The sequence below is a fragment of the Vigna unguiculata genome, chromosome 9 (assembly GCF_037176805.1).
Source record: "Vigna unguiculata cultivar grain cowpea cultivar isolate G323 ecotype 2 chromosome 9, ASM3717680v1, whole genome shotgun sequence".
NCBI classification, from domain to species: Eukaryota; Viridiplantae; Streptophyta; class Magnoliopsida; order Fabales; family Fabaceae; genus Vigna; species Vigna unguiculata.
Genome location: NC_140800.1, coordinates 33,653,385 through 33,669,877, shown reverse-complemented (window position 1 = coordinate 33,669,877; position 16,493 = coordinate 33,653,385). Strand labels below are relative to the sequence as shown.

Below are 16,493 nucleotides of genomic sequence, written 5' to 3'. Positions count from 1 at the left end.
AGTATTTCATGATGTATTTGTAGATAAAAAATATTTTTTTTTTTATTCCGGATTGACTGTTGTAGAATATATTTCTGGATATAAAAATATTTTTCGAAACAATCATTTCAAAATATATTTTTCATATTTTTTAAAATAAATATTTCGAAAAACATTTTCCAATTCTGAAAATATCTTCCGACTGATAAATATAAAAATAAAGAGGTGTGGAGATTTTTAATATAAATTTAATAAGAGATAATTTGAAAATTACGACTTTAATGGGGTGCAGGACGAGAAAAGGGAGGTGAAAAAAAAAGACCTTAGTTAATGTGAGCTCAATACTTTAATGTTTTTTTCGACTTGTTGAACCATCGGACAAAAACATACCTGTTTGATTTGATTTTAAAATGCATGGTTAAGTACGTTTTTAGTCTCTGAACTTTGATTTAAAATTGGAATTTGTTCTTGTCTGAAAATTCGATAAATTTTGGTCCCTAAACTTTAGAAATAAATGAATATAATCCTTTTAACCTCAATTATGTTAACTTTTTTTGACGTGTCGAACGCTTTTCATATTAGTATTAGAGTTATTTACACTGTTTGACAGATTTTTAGTTCAATATCTACTAAGAAATATGTTTGACACTTCTAAAAAATTTAATGTAATTGAGTTAAAAAAACTATATTAATTCATTCTTAAAGTTTAGGAAATAAAATATATTGAAGTTTCGAACAAGGACGAATTCCAATTTTTAATCAAAGTTTAAGAACTAAAAACATACTTAACACTACAAAAATGAATAACTCATAATTAATTCTTAATTATTGAGTTGATTATTCTGGAGAAAATATTGCCCGAAATATACACAAGTACTTGTCGAAAGACAACTATAACGTGGTTGGCTACCAAGAGTTGAAAGGTTAATTTATTTGCAATTTTTTTTGTTGTATGTCTTTTGAATTTTTTGACAAAATAAAAAAGTATTTTACAATATATATTTTAAGAAAGTTGAGATATCTCTCGTAAATTAGTTTTAAAACTACTTTATAATATGTGCAACTCACACTAATTTAATTATTTTTCCTATTTTTAATAATTTTATGAATTGAGATTAAAAACAATTTAAATATATTTTAGTTTTTTAATATTTCAAGTTATTTTTTAAAAACAAAATTATGAAAAAAATTAGATTTAAAATGGACAATATTTGAAATAAGATAACGAAGATATTGATACATGAATATGTGTATACATTGACTTTATCTTTACATTATTTCATTAAATTGCTAAAACATTCATATATTAAATAGTTAATAAAACTTATAGTTTTTCTTTTACTCCACCCACCCTACTTAAGTTGGGTTACGCCATCTACGCATGCATGCATCTACTATTCCCGACAATACAAATGCATGTGCTGTAACCTTAATTTTATACATGCAAAACTATTTATGTGATTCAATAAATTTATCTTAAGGAAAAGAAAACTTATATTGATAAACATATATTCTAATTCTTCAAAAAGTAGCGTCTAAAAGTTCAAATCAAAGAAAAAGGTAGTGCCTAAAACAGCTTTTATTGGTTATTTTGGGTCATTGATAAAGGAATCTTTATTAATTTATTAGCATTAATGTTGCAAGTGCAATATTGTTTTTATTGTAATCAACTAGAAAATATGCACCACCAACTTAATTACGAAAAATCTGTATACGTCACTTTTTTTTATTGTAATATGAGTTGTCATGGAATATTTTGAGCTTGAAAATTAATCTAATTTATGGTATCAAAGTGGACCACCTAATATACTTAATTAATATCAATTTTATTTCTACATTTCTTTTACTTACATAAGTATAGGACCATGATAATTTATACACATAAGAATTTTTTTATTAGTTCGACAAAAAAGAAACACAAAAAAATACTATATATTTCTTTTGTCATTCAATGACATATGGGAATCATATTCGCTTGATATTGTCTAATAATTCAGTGATCCTTTGCATCAAATTCTATATATACGTCCATACTCAAAGCATAAAGTGCTATAAGTTTTTTTTTTTAAATAAAATATTATTTGGGAAATTTGTTTTATTACTTTATATTCTTATAAAACAATGCATCTAACTTAAACGATATATAAAACTGATGCGTGACCATAGTACAATTATATTTACAACTACTCTCACGTGAATACGATCTAAAGCAAATTTGGATAAAGATTATTATTTTCATTTGAAATAACAGAATTATTGTTGGATACTTCTTTTAACTGTACGAGGATCTTTTTACTCTATAAAAACACATCAATTTTTTTTGCTTAGTAATCTAAAGTTTAAACTTTAGTAACTTTATTTTTTTAATCGGTCTGCAATTAATATTGCCGATGCAAAACCTTTATCAAAATTCTCACTAAAAAAAATATTTGAACGATGATTAGTTTTAATGACAAAAAATAATTAATTATTGTAATGAATAATTTAGATATCATTTATAAATTAAAATGATTGGTAATTAAAATAGTTTAAAAAAATTATAATTGATAATTAACCTCATCTCTATTTTAAATTAGTTTCTAAATTAGTCATTATCATTAACTATTAAGGTTTTAATCACTAGATAAATTTATCTCTAAATTAGTCTTTAATTAAAAAATTAGGCACTAAATATTTGATTATTAATTGATTAATATTTAAAAAATTTCTTGTAATGTACACACGTAAGCACTCTTTATCTTTATTGTAGAAAGATGAATTCTGCTAACAATGTAATTAGACTTTTTATCCCATAAATTCAGTCGTTAATTCAGTCGCAGATGATTTTAGTGACTGATTTATGTTATTTAGCGACCAAATTCAGTGATCGCTAAAATACATTTTTTTTGTAGTGACTGTTGAAAAATCTTACTTATTATAATTTTTTATTAATTAATGTATATATTTATAAAGTTTTGTTTTCTTATTTTATCCTTTAGGTTTTTTATTAGTTATTAATATTTTGTTAGTGGAGGAACCTCTTGTTTCATTCTTCCTTCCAAATCCTCCTCCTCCATACCTTATAACTCCTTTTACATTTATTACTTTATCTACTTTGTTTCTTTTTTGTTTTCCACAATGTATATAGACTATGATGGTGATTATTTTCCACCAAGACCATAAAAGACAAGTAGAGTAAGAGAGTGAATGAAAGAGTTATTAGGTTAAAGATATGGAAGCATCAAATATTATGGCAGAAACCAGATACAACAAACTCCATTCATTACCTTAGTGCTTCCATCCACACCATTTAGAGAGAGAAGAGAGAGAGAGACTCATCCAACAACTACAGCTGTGTTCCAGAAATAACCATCACCACCAGACCCCATCCATTCACATCCTCCACTCTCTCTCTCTCTCTCTGCGCGTTACTTTTACTTTCTTTTCAAACCAAATCATTTTTTTTTTTCATTCCTTTCCTTCAAATATGGTGTCTTCTTCCATATCAGAACCAAACACAACACAAAACCACCTTCTTAAGGGTTAGTCAGATTCAACATATGTAATGAACAAGATCCGGAAGCTATCATCTTTTGAGGGGAATGCTGCGTGGTCCAAGGAGATCGATCATATATATATATATATATATATATATATATATATATATATATATATATATATATATATATATAACTCTACCTTTCACTGCTTCACATAAGATCATTCAGATGCAATAATTGTATATAACATCTGCAGATTATGTTTTATGTCTCCTCGGACCAGGCTTCATTCCCCTCAATTACAGCTTCCATCATCAAAATCACCATCCTCTCAAGGTCAGATATAATTGTTTTTGTTTTCTTTGAATTTTCGGCTGTTGTTATACCCTTTTGCGTTGATTATGTTGTTGTGTTCCCTTTTTTTACCTGTGGAGATTCATGGTGAGTGAGATTCAGTGGTGGATCCGTGTAATGATGAAAACATTTGACTGCACATGTGCCCTTCTTGTCTTCAACACAATACAAAAAAGGCACCCATCATTTGCTTTTTGAATTCTGGTTCTACTCATTTTCAGATCTTTCTGTCATGCTTGTTTCAGTTTCACTGTCCTATATATATCATTCTCTCTTGTTCACTCTTTTCAATCATTGGATCCAAATTTCTCATCACGAGTCTCGAGATCTCATGTGTCTGTCTATGTGTAGGATCTGTTTTAGGGGTTTCTAGACTTTTAACTAAGTAAAATAGTGTTAGCATATGCACCTATATCGTAATAGCTCTTCTTCCCTTCATGTTTACGAATAACAAAAGAAAAATTACTAACTGAAACCCAATTTTTCTTTTTAAATCTCCATAACACACAAGTTAATTACTGTAATATCATCTCCGTTGATTTTCAAAATGTTGTTCTATGTATTTTCGGGTTGATTCCTGTTACAGAACTGCATGTCGTGTGGATCTCCACCGCCTCAGCTTTACCAATTATTCAATTATTGTTCTTTTTCGTCCCTTTAATTTCTCTTTTCATCATTTTCAGCAATTAATTCTTTGTGAGTGGAAGGCATTGATGTAGAAGGATAGTAAGTTGAAGCATATTGTGTGACAAAATATTCTGTAGAATAGATTCTATTTTATTGTTATCTTTTCTTTCTTTATAAAAAGGAGACCTCTTTCTGCTGTCTTTTGAAAATCTTTCGAATCTCTCTTTAACTCTTTCTTTATTTTATCTTCTACAAAATATATCCCCCCATGTGATCAAATTAATTCTAATTAAGTTTAACGTAATCACAAACGATTCTCAGTTACCCATTTGGGCTAATAAAATCTTATTATATATATCTTAGTTATTTTCTAATCATTCCATTTATATGTATTATTGTGTATGGTAAATTATTGACTTTTATAATCATTATTTAAGTTGCAAGTTTTACATTTTTTTATATTAACTATGTATTTGTGTGTGTATGCATATATTATAAGTTAAAGAAAGTGAAAAACAAAAGGTAGCTTTAATATTAGGTGGTGTCATCATTTCACAAAACAAAGAAACTCATCTGCGAGGAAAGGTTAGCAAAATAACGAAGAAACTTTAGGCATAGCTTATCCAAATAAGTAAGTAAGGCTTTCTCTGATATCGATTGGAGATAATAGTGTCATGAATTAGGTTCTTTAAGTCAATTAATTATAATATATTAGAATTAACAATTGATCTACAAAATGTGACATTAATTTAACCATCGATAATGGAAACACAGGTTTTCAGCTTCTAACGAATTGTTTTGTTGATTGATGCAATGGAAAAAGGAAGAAAATGAACGTGTGGTTCTGAGAAGCCCTTTTTGCACAGTTCTATCTCCATTTTCTTGCCTTCTTCCTTTTGTTTGGTACATAGTCTCAACATCCTCAAAATTATTGTGCTACTTCTGCTATATAGTACACTATCGAAACCAGAATAAAGGGAGTGATGTTTATTAAGACAAAGCCCCACGATGTGTGACTCACACCCTTTCTTTTCTTTGTGTTGTCTGAAGGATACAATGATGTAAATTTGTTATACATGGCGATGTTTTGTTATGCATGACTAAACAAGAAACATTAATTATTAAAATCGAGGTTTTTTTATTTCACTAGTGGGATGCAGGTGCGCAACACAGGGACAAAAGGAAAAGAACAAAAATTTAATATATAGGTGGAACAGAAAGTGATCACTGGAAATGTAGGTTTTATGTGTATTGCCTCATAAGTTGTTGGCAGAATCATATCCCAATTTTACTTTCCCCACTTTTCTCCCACTCAGATGAACAAACCTATTAATAATCTCAGCCTAACTCTGGTAGTGCAGGAGGATTTGGTACCAGGGTGATTATAACAAGGTTGCAGGTTTTTGCTGTATTTACTTTATTTTTTCTTCTTTTGACACTTGTAGGAGTACGGATTATAAATGATAAAATGAGTTCTAACTCGTAGCTAACGGATTTGAATTAGAATGAGTTAACAAAAATTCACTTTTTTTAAAAGTGGATTAAACTGAACTTGATTCACTTAATTCATGTGTTAAACGGGATGAAAGTAGGTTGACTTACTTAATCCACTAACATTTTTTATAATTATTTACTAATCCTAATTATATAGGTTCACAATTTTATATTTTTAAATACCAGAATGTTATTCAATAATATTTGAAAAGTTTAAATGTTTAATTAATTTGTTGGTCAAGTTAGATATGTTGATACTTTAATCTTTAACTATTATCTTTATAATCAGTGGCTGAGTATTATGGATGCAGGGGTGCCTTGGCACTCCCAAAAATTTTGAATTTTTTTTTTACCATCGACATTTTAATTTTTTTTATTATAGATATTAGTATTTTGATTTTATTTTGTTATAAATATTAAATCAAATATTTTATTTCCTTTATAAACATAATAATTAATACTAATAAATAATAAAATATAAAATCAAATATAATAAAAAATAAAGATTAAAAAGATTTATCAAGATATTTTATATTATTTGTTTTCATTATAAATTGTGTTTTTCATAAATTGTTCTCATATTTCATTCTCATTTGTTTTCTTTTATTTCTGAAAAGAAAAAGATCTATTATTTTTTCTCTTATTTCTCCTTTATTCTCTTCCATCCTCGAGGAAGAAAAGAAGAAGGTAATTCTTTCGTCTCATTTGATAGTGAAATATTAATTCAATAATTTATTTAATGAGCCACTTTTATATATTTATGCCTTGAATTTCTTACAAATTGTTCTCAACTTCCATTCTTACCTATTTTCTTTTGTTTCTAAAGAGAAAAAGATCAATTATTTTTGCTTTCATCTCTCAACTGTTCTCTTCCATCATCGAAGAAATAAAGAAGGTAATTCTCTATTATCTCATTTGATAGTGAAATATTAATTCAATAATTTATTTAATGAGTCACTTTTATATGTTTATGCCTTGAATTTTTTATAAATTGTTCTCATCTTCCATTTTTACCTATTTTCTTTTGTTTCTGAAGAGAAAAAGATCAATTATTTTTGCTTTCATCTCTCAATTGTTCTCTTCCATCCTCTAAGAAATAAAGAAGGTAATTCTCTTTTGTCTCACTTGATAGTGAAGTATTAGTTTAATAATTTATTTAATGAGCCTCTTTTATATTATTATTTTTTTATTAACATAGAAGAAAAAATGATTGTACTGTGTGTTTTTTATAATTGAATTTTAAGTGTGGTTTGATTATCATCGAATTTTATTTTGGTATTTATGTCTCTCAATTTTTTATTAGATTATGATAAATCATTTTTTAGTATTTTTTTTAAATAGGTATATTGATGAAGAATAAAATAATAGATTCATTTTTTAGAAGTGATAAAAGGGAAGCTACCCGTGAATTATTGATGAGTTCAGGGATCTAAAGGAACGAAGGGCAATCTTTTAGATATTTGTGATTTATTTTTTAGTTATTGTTATACTAAGTTATGAATTCATTTTTATTGTGTTAGTGACAATAATGAAATGTATAAATTTTGGATGTATTATTTGGACTCCCCCAACAATGTTGGTCAAGATCTGCCACTGTTTATAATAATATTTCGAGAATTAGGTGAATACATTGATTTCATTATCATATAAAATAAATTAAGTCAATTCACTCTCATTGTAATGCAATAAATATATAAAATAAATAGAAAAAAAATATTCGTAAGTAAGACAATCCCTAACCTACCAACCTATGGTGAGTTGGATCAGATTGCAAAATTTCTAACTCACCAAAGAATAAGTTGGATTGAACTATAATCCTTCTTTAGATCAATCCGCGGTGAGCCAACCCGTGTGAGTCAGGTTGTCTCACTTTAACACCCCTAATCCAGCTGGACAAAGAACAAGAATTAATAGATCTCATCTCATAAAAATGAACAAATTATACAAAAGGTATTATTTCTAGGATATATTTTGATACACATCGATTTTTTTTAGCTAAATTATCCATAGAATTGATAGAATTTGAATGACAGAAAAAAAATCTCTTGAAAAAATAAAATTTATTAACAGTTTTTAGAATTTTAACTATTGATACAATTATTATTCAATAATTGATTTATCATTAAAATTTGTTGATAATTAAAATTTTTATTATTAATAACAATATTAATAGATCTGCTAGTAATGTATAATTTTTTTAATTGACAAATATTTTTACCGACAAATCTCATTAGAAAGTTGGACGTTAAAATTCTCACATTAGTTATTACCATTTCAAATAATATTTGTTGGTAATGGATTTTCTTAACATTGTGTTTGGATGTAGTATTTCAACAATGCTCAGAAATTGAAATGTTTTGTATTTGAATTGCTTGCAATTAAATCCCCTTCATTTCCTAAATAACTTGTTTGGATAAAGAAATTAAAATACCTTACATCTAAATTTCTTGTTTAGAAAAATTAATTGAATTTCTTGTGAGATAAAATTTAATTTTTACAATATTTATTTTAGGCTTAATTATGTTTTGAGTTCATGATAAATTTGGAAACGGACTCGACGACCCAGATGGGTCGGGCTGACCCGACTACCCAGCCAAATTGGTCTGACCTGACGACCAGACAGGTTGGGTCGGCCCGATGATTCAAACAAGTTTGATGGCCCATACCTACCGGTCGTGCCCGTCAAGTTCGTCAACCTGGCCCGACACGACCTGTTCCAACTTGCCCGTTTAGGTCATTGGCCCAGCTTGGCCCCACTAGGTCGTCAAGCCCACTCGACCCATCTAGGTCATTGGGCCCATTTGTGTCATTGGGCCTGCTTGTTCGATTGGCCCAAACCAACTAGGTCGTTGGGTCGATCGGGCACATCTAGGTCGTTGGGCCAATTGGGCTCGTCTTGGTCGTCAGGCTGGTCGGATCCGCCTAGGTCTTCAGGTTGGTCGGACTCGCCTATGTCGTTTGGGATTGAGTCTATAGTGAGATTAAGTGAGAAGAATTTCAAATTCCACCTTTTTTTAGGGTATTTGAATTTCTTCTAATTTAGCTAATTGAAATACTTAAAAAATAATGCATGCATTTTAAATACTTTTTAATTTCTCTATCCAAACAAAACATTTCATTATAAAGAATTTCAAATTATCCAAATAAATGAATCACCTCTTAAATTGTCTCATCCAAACACATTATAAAGGAATTCATCGGTAATGAATTTTTATAAAATTTGTCGGTAATGCATTTTTTTAAAATTTATAAATATGTTAATAATTCAATATTTTTAAAATCTGTTGGTAAATTTGTTAATAAATAATTATTCTAAACTTGTTGGTAAATTCGTCAATAATATGTACGATAATTTTTCGCCGAATTTAATAAAATATTTATCATAAATTAATTGGACATGAGTGAGAAGCAAAAGAAAGGAGGAAGAGAAGTCAGAGCTGTAAAGGCGACAACAACGGTGACGATCAGAGTACGATGGTGGCAACGAGGTCACTATGATAAGAAGAGGAGGAGAAAGAAAAAAAGAAGAAAAACCAAATTAGGATATTTGCCACTGGATAATTACTAACATCGATAAATTTTGACCATTAATAATTACGAATAGATTTTTTCTATCCGTTGGTAAAATTTACTAACGAATATTTACTGATGAATTTTTTAATCATTAATGAATTTGTAAATCCAATTTATTTGTAATCATAAACTTTATTATAATAAAATTTAGAAGAAAAAAAATGAAATTTTCCCATAAGCTAATTTTAACTTATGGAATATTTTATTTTATTTTTACTATTTTTCTCTTAGAATTATTTATAAAAAAATGTCTAAAAATAGTTTTGTAACAACCTTATTTTTCTAAACATTCTTATAGTCTTATAAATAATATTAGTAATTATAATTAAACTAGGTTACGTTTCCGTTCTTAAACTATATAACATTTTATCTTAGAATATGATTTACACAAGTCATAAAAAAACTTTCAAAATACCATTAAGAACTTAATACAATTTTTCAAAATACTAAGACACGTCATCCAAAATATCTCAATTATACCTTCGGTGGCCAGCTATCCCTATCAACTCCTAACTATGCTATCTCGTATATACATAATATACAATCATTGCAAGAATAAAAAAAAAAAAATACAAAAATGTCAAGGTGAGCTAATTATCAGTGAAATGATCTCCAATTGAATGATATTACAACTTTGACCAAGATTTAAAAAATAAAATCTGAGACAATATATATATATATATATTTATATATATATATATATATATATATATATATATATATATATATATATATGATATAATATAATAGAAAGTCAATTAACTAAAGTCTAAGCATCAAACTGGGAAGAAATGTATAGACTCTTACTTTCGGAAGACAACTCTATTGAATGGATTCATGAGATCCTGCACCCATCAAATTGACCCTCCTCTTCTCACTCTCTACAATAATAACTCAAGTGGAACATCATATATCTCATCCAGTATTTACGAGTTAAGTTCACTAGCTCAATTGGTGTAATCCTCTTTCATATATCATCTGCCATGTGGGTTTATTTGTTGAACCAAACCTATATATTGAACTTGCTCATGTATGAAGCTTTTGTTTTAAGAAGCTTCTCTTTTTGGATCTTTGCACATCTTATGTAAAGGTCTAACATGTGCATTTTGGGTTAGAGTACCCATAAGTGTTCTATATCTATTTATTTATTCTTGGCTGATAAAAAAAATAATGTTTGTCCTGTGAATCCTCCTTTGACTTTCACCTATCATCCTCTATGTGAGTTAGATACTAGTTGAGTCAGGATAGTCTCACATCACAATCCCTCTTTAATACACTTGGACTCATCCTAAATTAGGATATATGGTCAACCTCAACACTAAGAATGCAAACACCACGCCATATTCAATAATGCATCATTCAGTGCATTCTCCCATTTCTATTCTTTACACACCACAAGGTCCAATAATTTACCATGTCCCTAACAAATTCATCCGCTGCTTTTAATCTCGTTTTATTGTACTAACATATTCAAGTAATTTAAGGATTTTAGAAACATTACAATATAACATCAAAGATATTCAATCCTTCAACCCAAAGCCATGAATTCACCATAACATCATCAAAGTCATGTCCAGTCATCACTTTGTTATTAGTAGGAGTGATCATGGAATTAGATTTTTAATGATCCAATCCACATCCATTTTGGATCCAAATCATTGGATTAAATTTTCGATCCAAATTCAATTTTTCAGAAAAAGTAGATTGAGTTTTTTTAAAATCCAAATCCAAATATTTGGATTAAGTTCAAATTCATATCCAAATATTTGGATCAAGTTCAAAATCCAAAATTCATTTTTTATAAAATAAATTTAAAATGAATTTTCTAAAACTTGTGTCCATAGGACCGATACCATATAACTTGGCAGATTTTTTGTCGGGGCCAACGAAGTCAAATTTCAGCATGGTACGAACTTGCCAAACTTTCGGTCGGGGTCGGCTGAATTTTGATCGAGCTCGACTAGGTCGTATTCGACCAAATTTTGGCTCGGGAATTTTGGCTAGGGTTGACTCGGCCAAATTCGAACGAATTTCGATCGAGGACGACATGACCAAATTTAGGCGAAGGCCGACTCAACAAAATTTTAGTAGGGATCGACTTGATTGGATTCGGTCAAATTTTGGCTAGGGCCAATTTTGCCTAATACGACCAAATTTTGGCCAGAGCAGACTTGGCCAAATATGGCCACATTTGGGACACAGCCTGATCGGTGAAATTTCGGTTAGGGTTGACTCCACTAAATTCGTCGGTCGAGACCAAGTCGACTGAATATGGACAATTTTCGATCACGACCGACTCAACCGAATATAGTCAAATTTCGTCCTAGGCTTTCTCGACTGAATACGGTTAATTTTGGGCTATGGCCGACTCGACCAAATTATGGTCATGGTAAACTTGACTGAATTCAGGACCAACTCACCTGAATACGACTAAATTCCAGTCGCGATCGACTTTGGCGAATACGACCAAATTTGGTCCTGGACCAACTCGGCCAAATTTTTGTCGAGGCCAACACGATTGAATTTTGACCGTAGCCGACTCAACTGAATTTGGTCGTTTCGGTCGTAGTCGAATCGGTTGAATATAGCTAAATTTGGATCGCGATCGACTCGTTCGAATACGGCCAAATTTCGTCCTTGGTCGTCTTAGCTGAATATAGCCAAATTTGGGTCAGGGCCGACTCGACCAAATCTACATCGGGACCAACTCGATTGAATTCAACCGAATTTTGATCGGAGCCAACTAGGCTAAATTCGGCGAAATTTTGGTCGTGGTCGTCTCGGCCGAATATTGTCAAATTTTGTCTGGGTCGACTCAGTCCAATATTGTCAAATTTGGGTAGGGGTCAACTCGACTGAATACTTCCAAATTTGGTCCAAGACCGGCCAGACCAAATTTTGATCGAGACCGACTTGACTGAATTCGACAACATTCAACCAAATTTTGTATAGGATCACGCCGACTCAATCAAATACGGCTTAATTTGGGCTAGTCTGTCTCGAACTTTATCCTAACCTAACCAAAAATATAAATTGAAAATTTGGATTGGATATTTTGAATTATCCATTTTGAAAATCTAGATTTAGAGAATAGATATCCAATCCATAAAATGTAGATAAGATTGAAATCCAAATCCAATAAAATGGATTTTAAATGGATTGGATTTTTAATAAAATGAATATTAAATGGATTAGATTAGAGAAAATTTGGATTGGATCATGAAAATTGGATTTTTTGCCCATCCCTAGCAAAGTTTATCTACAACAATAAAACATAAAATTTTATCATGAATTAGCTTCCATTACCTAATAGTCTTGACCTAACACTGTTATTTTCTACCTAAACAGTTTCACACGTTGAAACACTCTATCTACACAACAAAAAGCCTAAATGATAATCAAGACATGACATTATAGAGTCTCAACCAAAGAAAATTTCACCAAAGATGAATAGAGGTGACATGTAATAACAAAAGTAAGTTTGCATGTGATAGAAAATCGTCTGTGCTATAAAGAATAGAGCATAAATTCAAACTTACCTTAAATAGAAATTGATTGAAAGGTCTTAGAAGAGTTAGTTGTGTAGATCACTTTTGTGAAGTTTGATCTTCAAAAAATGAGAGCTGAATTAAGAATTTGGGAAAGAGAGGGAAGTTTTGAGAGAAACATGAGTTTAAAGGAAAAACGGTTTTTTCTTAATAAAGGGATTCTCACAAGTTTTTATGTTAAATGATTTTTAAGTTAACATTTGACTTTTTTCTTTAAGACTTATGTTTTTGTTTTTTTTTTAAAGGTATGATATAATGTGTTTCTTTTATAGGGGGAGGTAAATGTAAATATAGTGTCGGTGTTGCATAACTATAGCCAAAATAGTTAAATAACTACGAGAGAGATAAAAGAAGTTAGAGGTATCTAGGAATTTGATGAAATATAAGATATTAATGTATTTTAGGTTATAAATATTTTCAAAATTTAAAGGACAATATTTATTGATTTTAATTTTTATATTTAGTTACAAGTAATAGTTTTAGAGAAATAAAATGGGATGAGAACGAAAAGAAAATACAGAAAAAGATGCATAAACCTAAAATGCATGTAAAATGGGATAAAAAAAAAGAAAAAGATAATTTTTTTATGAGGGTGAAGGTGACACAATTATGCTCTCATCCCTCCCTCCCTCTCGCAAAACGCAACTTTAGCCTTAATATGATCATATTAAAGAATATATATATATATATATATATATATATATATATATATATATATATATATATATTTCTTAAATAAAAGTTAGTTACAAAGCATGTTTGTAAAAATCTAAATGAGTCTAGGAGGTCCATAGAATATCAATTTTAATTTTAGGTTGAGTTATATAAAAACAGTTTATATCTATATATATTATTCAAATTTGTTGTTAATAAAAAAAGACCAAACTACAAAATTTAGAGAAGACTTCCGTATCTTATAACATTGTTTTTTTTTATCAACAAATATATATATAGAAAATATGTACATAGATTTCTCTCTTAGATCTCATACTTTCTCATAATATCTATATCATTTAGTTGAAAAACATCTCTCTCATGTACCTTGAAACTTAATCCTTTACATGACATATTTTAAGTAAATAAATCATTGGGTAACAAGAAATATCCTTGGAATTGAGGCACAACTTTAACCAATTTGTATGTTTTCTCCCATGACAGATCAACTTTCACTTGACATTTGTCTTTTTCCCATCACTCTTTGCACTTGACAATGTTTTGCATTCACTACCGAACACAACATTTTTAATAACGGTTAAAAATAACCTTTCAAAACTCTTTTGGAATCACCAAGAGTTACAATCTATTTCACAACATCCTAAACAGTAAACAAAAGTCAATGCAATATTATTAAAGTTAATTAAATAAAAATAAATAAACATTCTTAATACTTTTGTCCATGCTGAAGTTGTGTTTGATAAAATGTTTTGGCCATACAAGAAATGTATTCAATGTCTCCCACACTAAATGAACTTCTATATAGGATGCAAGCAATAGAGAAACAACATTTTGAGCTTCATCCACCACTCATGTTCAATGTTATAAAGGGACACCATGGATGGTTAATTCTCCCTCACAACTTCTTGTACAATTGCCTTTAGACCTAGAGGTATTTGACATAACTTACATTGGTTTGGTACATCATTGTGAGTATGCTGCACCAAAGAATCTAAATGTACAACTCAAACAACATTAAGCACCATATAAGGTATTGCTCAACATTCAAAATTGTATGTTCATCTTCTACAAATCATTCTACTTGTAAGACTCAATTTGTTCCTTCGTGATGATTCACCAAATTAACATGAATGTTCTAACTACCATTAGCATCACACATACTATTTTTTATTTTTTTATCAATAAAAACACATATTAATAGGAGGCAATTGAGTTACCTCAACCCATATACAAAAAGGAAAAAAAAAATAGTGTTACGACTTTCACCATTACCTATATAGAATATCTCACAATCATCACAGACTGAATATAACAAAGATTATAATGATATATACACCCAAGCAAGAAGCACACCCTTCATGACTATGATTTGAATACAAAACTTAAACATCTTCCCCTAATAATATATCATTTATCCTGTAAAAGATGAAATCAGAAAGACATACAAAAATAATGCAAAGAGCTAATTCCAAGGACTTTTGATATAAATCGAACCAAGGCTAGAGGAGTGAGTGAAGTCTAAAAATATAAATATTAGAGTGTGCAAATTATATCACTTCTAACCAGTGACCACAATACAGGAAGCACAAAAGATATATCATGGTGAACCAAAAAGTGATAAATCACCCCAAAAGTGCTTGAAATTTTTAGATTGAGAAAAAACATGTAATTGTAGTAAGAATAAGAGAATGTTTTTTTATAGATATTTATTAGTGATCCAAGCTCATACTTTAGTTTTAGTTTGAGCCAATATAAAAACTTTCTTCATACCTAGTACTGCACTTTTAAAGATAATACCACCATTTTTATGTGACCAAATACCCAAAATAATAGCCATTCATTACAAATATGTTATGAGTGGTCTGGTTTTTTAATGGTTTTCATCACATTAGAGGAAAATAAGCCAATTGTATGCGGTGATACTTTTGAAATTCTAGCTTAACTTTCTTGTGTTGAACGTGATAAACCTAACACAAAACATCATCGGGTAGACATAAATTCCAACATAAATATGAAGTATTGTTTCATCTGTAACATGACATTTGTAATTTGTAAGTATCAACTCCTACACACTTTATGTTTTTTAAATTCTAAGCATTTATAATGTGTAATTGAGTACAAGAAAATGTTAAAATGCGTTGTATATGCAGACATTATCATATTTGATACAAAAATATAATACTTTTAGAATTTTATAAAAATAAAACAATTACTTCCAAACCATATTATATAATAGTATATTAATAATATCTTGAAAACAACATAAAATATGATGGATAACTAAATAAGATTAATAAAATTATATATCTATTTATAACAATGCTCTTATTTTGTTAAAACCGGTTTGGATAACATGCATGTAAACATTTGTTTTTTGTATATATTTAGAAACGCACTTTTGGTGATATGAGGTAGAATCATAAGAAGTTTTTTGATGCATAAAAGAAAGTATTACATGTCATGTGATATTAATTGTGCATTGGAAATTTGAAAATAGAGTGTGGTGATAGTGTTTAGAATGCAGAAGAGAAAATAGATGATATAGAAGCGAAATGAGGAAGATAGATAGTAGATGATATAGTAAAGGTGTAAAAATCTATAAAAGGAGATATATTTTTTGTGCATGTGAGACCAAAAAAGGAGAAAGTATATATGTAAGGGTGGTGGTGGTGTTCATAAATGACAACCAACCATGGAAACGGAAACGACCGAAATTAAAGGATCCTTTTCATTACAGCAAAAAACCAGCCTCTCCTCCTCGTAC

General features: G+C 29.3%; 1 long non-coding RNA gene across 3 annotated transcripts; it reads left to right on the top strand.

The window, feature by feature from the left end:
- The first annotated feature begins 3,115 nt into the window (after positions 1-3,115).
- LOC114196285 (uncharacterized) lies at positions 3,116-7,559 on the top strand. 3 transcript variants are annotated; one of them, XR_014984320.1, is made up of 4 exons: positions 3,116-3,794; positions 5,214-6,828; positions 6,970-7,038; positions 7,275-7,559. It is a non-coding gene; the product is annotated as an uncharacterized LOC114196285 (long non-coding RNA). The 3 variants fall into 3 exon arrangements; XR_014984319.1 differs by having other exon boundaries at positions 3,118-6,620; positions 6,760-6,828; XR_014984318.1 differs by having other exon boundaries at positions 3,126-6,828.
- The last annotated feature ends 8,934 nt before the right edge of the window (positions 7,560-16,493 follow it).